We start from the raw sequence: 6,000 nt of genomic DNA on the forward strand, positions 1-6,000 counted from the left end.
ATGAACAATTTGTTAAAAGTCGTAAAATACCCTTTATACAGAAACCTAAACCAGTACATGTAGAAGTCATAGATGGTCGTCCCTTATCTTCTGGAGATGTCACTCATGAAACTCATCCTATAAAAGTAACAATAGACAGTCATGATAGCTACATAGCTTTTAACATAATTAAATCCCCGTCCAATCCAGTTATTTTAGGTTTATCCTGGCTAGAAAAATATAACCCTCGAATAGATTGGAATTCGCGTAAACTTGACTTTTCCAAAAGCGTTATTAATAGTTCTACGAACCAAGTAAAAAATTATAAGTCTAGTACAGTAAAACCCGTACTGATAGGTGCAAAAGCATTTATACACGCAGCAAAAGAAGGATCAACTTTTGCTATTTATGCTGCACCTATTTATGAAAACGTAAAGACTTCAAGTGGCATTCCAAGTCAATATCAGGAGTATCAAGACGTTTTTGAGAAAAAGAATGCAGATATTCTTCCTGAGCATCGTCCATATGATTGTTCAATCGACCTCAAGGAAGGAACTCAGCCACCATTTGGACCAATTTACAGTTTATCGCAAGATGAGATGGCTGAACTCAAGACATATATTGACGAGAATTTAGCAAAGAATTTCATACGCCATTCAAAATCTCCAGCAGGAGCTCCAATTCTATTCGTAAAGAAAAAAGATGGATCTTTACGAATGTGTGTTGATTATCGAGGACTCAACAAGATCACAATCAAGAACAGGTATCCATTACCTTTGATATCAGGACTCCTTGACTAGTTGAATCAAGCTAAGATCTATACAAAAATAAATCTAAGAGGAGCATATAATCTAGTACGGATCAAAGAAGGAGATGAATGGAAGACTGCGTTTCGAACCAGGTATGGACATTTCGAATATAATGTCATGCCCTTTGGACTGACGAATGCACCAGCTGCTTTTCAACATCTCATGAATGAGGTATTTCATGAATTCTTAGACAATTTTGTCGTCTCCTATCTAGACGATATCCTGATCTATTCTAAGAATGTCGAAGAACATGAAATACATGTTTGTCAAGTATTACAAAAACTTAGAGATGCAGGATTGTACGCCAAGATGGAAAAGTGTGTATTTCACACTACTCAAGTTGACTTTTTAGGATACATCATTTCAAATGATGGTCTCATGATGGATTCTAAGAAAGTCCAAACAATCGTGGATTGGAAGATTCCAAGGACGGTAAGAGATGTCCACTGTGTCTTGGGATTTGCCAATTACTATCGGATCTTCATCAAAGATTTCTCACAAGTTGCAGCTCCACTTACACGCTTGACTAGTAAAGATAAATTTCAATGGAATCAAGAAGCGGAAGCAGCATTTGAAGCCTTGAAGACATCGTTTGTCTCTGCACCAGTCTTATATCGTGTTGACTTTTCCAAGGCATTTTTTATGGAAACAGATGCATCGGATTTTGCCTAGGATGCAGTTTTATCACAAATGGGAACAGATGACAAACTCCATCCGATAGCTTTTCATTCAAGAAAATTCTCAACAGCCGAGATCAATTATGGGATCCACGATAAAGAACTTCTTGCGATCGTGGATTCCTTTCAAGAATGGCGTCATTATCTAGAAGGCGCTTCTAGTCCAGTCACTGTGTATACAGATCACAAGAACCTCGAGTATTTCATGTCAGCACGTGTGTTGAATCGTCGTCAAGCTTGTTGGAGTATGTCTTTGTCAAGATTCGAGTTCATTATCACTTATCGGCTAGGAAAACAACAAGGTTTATCCGATGCCCTATCTAGACGTTCTTATTTTGCACCAAAAGAAGGAGATGCAGCTTTTGAGCAACAAAGAACGGTCCTCTTGAAACCGGAGCAATTTCATCTCCGAGCAATGAAATCAACATTGACTGTTGATTCAACTTTTCTCAAGCAAATCCAGTCCAGTATGTCCTCAGACCCTCTTGTTTATGATATCGAGAATAATTCTTCCAAGTCTCATGATCCTTCTAAGTTTGAGTTCAAGAATAATCTATTATATTTTGAAGGACGCCTATATGTTCCAGAAAGAGAAGCACGTTTACGTGTTCTTCAAGCACGTCATGACTTTCCAGCAGCAGGGCACTTTGGATATAATAAGACTTTGGAACTCATATCAAGAGATTTTTGGTGGCCACAAATGTGGAAGTCAATCAAAGACTTTGTACAATCATGTGATATTTGTTCAAGATCAAAAATTCCTCGTCATCGACCTTACGGACTTCTTCAGCCATTACCTATACCAGAACAACCATGGTCTTCTGTTTCTATGGATTTCATCACAGATCTTCCAAGCTCAAGATCTTATGATTCTATATTTGTGATAGTAGATCGTTTCACCAAGATGGCACATTTTGTGCCATGTATAAAATCTATCACAAGTGAAGAAACAGCTAAGCTTTTCATTGATAATATCTATCGCTATCATGGATTACCTAAAGATATCATATCGGATAGGGGAACTCAATTTGTGTCAAGATTTTGGAGGACCCTTTTCAAGATTTTAAAAGTGGACATAAAGCTATCTTCGGCTTTCCGTCCTCAAACTGATGGACAAACAGAGCGCGTAAACCAAGTCTTGGAGCAATATTTAAGGTGTACTATCAACTACCAACAAGATGATTGGACAACCCTTCTGCCATTGGCAGAGTTTGCTTATAATAATACGATACATTCTTCCATGCAACAAACACCTTTCTTTGCCAATTATGGCTATCATCCACGACTTGATACTTTTGATTTTTCAAAAGTTGATAATCCTGCAGCAGAGGATATGGCAAATCGGTTGTCAGAGTTACATGCAATAATGAAGACACAATTGAAGGAAGCTCAAGAACGACAAAAGATAAACGCAGATCTATATCGTAAGGAGCAACCACAGATCAACGTCGGTGATAAGGTATGGCTACTTCGTCGCAATATCAAGACTACTCGACCTTGTGACAAGTTGGACTATCGTAGGCTTGGCCCTTTTTCTGTTTCTGAACAGATCAACCCAGTTGCATATCGGTTACATCTACTGGAGTCAATGAAGATCCATCCTATATTCCACGTATCTCTTCTTGAACCATATAAGACAGTGGATATACAAGGAAGAAGACAATTGCCACCGCCCCCTATAGAAGTAGATAATAATGAAGAATTTGAGGTGGAAGAGATATTAGACTCAAGGCGGCGCCAAAATAAGCTGGAATATCTTGTTCATTGGCGCGGATATGATATTAGTGAACGCACATGGGAGCCATCCAGTAATCTAGCAAATGCATCAGCTAAAGTCAAAGTTTTTCATCAACGACATCCATCAAAACCAAGATAAAAATCTCTCTTATAAAAGAGACAAGATTGAGGCAAGATAACATTCAATTTCCTATCCTTGTTTGTAACTTCTTTACATTTGTGACGCTAATTAGATGGAGAGCCAACAACCAGCGGATTCAACTCAAGAACCTTCGTTTGCTGACCTACCGGACGAGACATTACGATTGTCACAACCTTCAAGACGACGCAATCGAGATGAAGATCTTCAAGAACGACATGTTCTTCCTTGAATAGATGGTGAGATACAACGCGTTTGGTATCACGATTTGGGAAGGGACTCCCGATGTTTGGTGATTTTGCTAGAGGTAGGAACAACTCCTGATGGTGTTCCGAATATTCTATTCGAAGGAAGTTATGAAGGCCTCAATAATGATCAAATAACTGGATGGTCTTCCCGTCCTGGTATGGGACAATACCGATGGTTGAGAGGCCCTATCAATCATCTTCGAAGAGAACAGAGATCAGAGTATGTGGCGAATACAATTCGTCGCATCATAGATTTCCTCAACATATGATGACCGCTCCTCGTGGAACTCGTCTCTAGAAAGGGGGGTAATGTCACGGCCATAATCATGTAAGCTAATAATTATATATAGAAATAGGTAGAAGTAAGTAAAAGTAGATAAAAGTAAGTTAATTGTATAATATTTAATATAGAAGCTTCCTAAAAACTTCCTAGACGCTGCTTTGACTTCATAGGTGTCTTTAATTGACTTTTTGGATTAGAAACGTGGTCAACAAGTTGGCCATGTGCCACACATGTTGTTAGCTTGAAGATCAAGCTAACTATGTGGCCCACACGTAGAAAAACTTGCCTTGTAAGTCAAGGCATGTATCCTACAAAGTCAACACATATTGGAGGTCCTATAGAACGTCGCCACGTAGCCCCTAGTTAGATAGTATATATAGAGACAAGAGTGAAGGCTTCTTCACTCTTGTCAACTCTTTTCTTGCTTCTAATCCAGGTTCAAGAGTCTTTAGTTTCTTGTCTTGTGGCAATAGCCATTCCAGTTTCCTTTTAATATACCTACTTGTTTATATTTTGACTTATTATATCGAGATAGCCTTTTGGTGTATATTTTTTGTCATCGAGTCTTTGTCCTTGACACTTTCCAGCAACAGGGCACTTTGGATATAATAAGACTTTGGAACTCATATCAAGAGATTTTTGGTGGCCACAAATGTGGAAGTCAGTCAAAGACTTTGTACAATCATATGATATTTGTTCAAGATCAAAAATTCCTCGTCATCGACCTTACGGACTTCTTTAGCCATTACCTATACCAGAGCAACCATGGTCTTCTGTTTCTATGGATTTCATCACAGATCTTCCAAGCTCAAGATCTTATGATTCTATATTTGTGATAGTAAATCGTTTCACCAAGATGGCACATTTTGTGCCATGTATAAAATCTATCACAAGTGAAGAAACAGCTAAGCTTTTCATTGATAATATCTATCGCTATCATGGATTACCTAAAGATATCATATCGGATAGGGGAACTCAATTTGTGTCAAGATTTTGGAGGACCCTTTTCAAGATTTTAAAAGTGGACATAAAGCTATCTTTGGCTTTCCATCCTCAAACTGATGGACAAACAGAGCACGTAAATCAAGTCTTGGAGTAATATTTAAGGTGTACTATCAACTACCAACAAGATGATTGGACAACCCTTCTGCCATTGGCAGAGTTTGCTTATAATAATACGGTACATTCTTCCACGCAACAAACACCTTTCTTTGCCAATTATGGCTATCATCCATAACTTGATACTTTTGATTTTTCAAAAGTTGATAATCCTGCAGCAGAAGATATGACAAATCGGTTGTCAGAGTTATATGCAATAATGAAGACGCAATTGAAGGAAGCTCAAGAACGACAAGAGACAAACGCAGATCTATATCGTAAGGAGCAACCACAACTCAACGTGGGTGATAAGGTATGGCTACTTCGTCGCAATATCAAGACTACTCGACCTTGTGACAAGTTGGACTATCGTAGGCTTGGCCCCATTTCTGTTTCTGAACAGATCAATCCAGTTGCATATCGGTTACATCTACCGGAGTCAATGAAGATCCATCCTGTATTCCACGTGTCTCTTCTTGAACCATATAAGACAGTGGATATACAAGGAAGAAAACAAATGCCATCGCCTCCTATAGAAGAAGATAATAATGAAGAATTTGAGGTGTAAGAAATATTAGACTCAAGGCGGCGCTGAAATAAGCTGAAATATCTTGTTTATTGGCGCGGATATGATATTAGTGAACACACATGGGAGCCATCCAGTAATCTAGCAAATGCATCAGCTAAAGTCAGAGGCCCTATCAATCATCTTCGAAGAGAATAAAGATCAGAGTATGTGGCGAATACAATTCGTCGCATCATAGATTTCCTCAACATATGATGACCGCTCCTCGTGGAACTCGTCTCTAGAAGGGGGGGTAATGTCACGGCCATAATCATGTAAGCTAATAATTACATATAGAAATAGGTAGAAGTAAGTAAAAGTAGATAAAAATAAGTTAATTCTATAATATTTAATATAGAAGCTTACTAGAAACTTCCTAGATGCTGCTTTGACTTCATAGGTGTCTTTAAATGATTTTTTGGATTAGAAACGTGGTCAACAAGTTGGCCATGTGCCACACATGTT

The sequence above is a fragment of the Physcomitrium patens genome, chromosome 25 (genome assembly GCF_059467195.1).
Source record: "Physcomitrium patens ecotype Gransden chromosome 25, ASM5946719v1, whole genome shotgun sequence".
Taxonomy (NCBI): Eukaryota; Viridiplantae; Streptophyta; class Bryopsida; order Funariales; family Funariaceae; genus Physcomitrium; species Physcomitrium patens.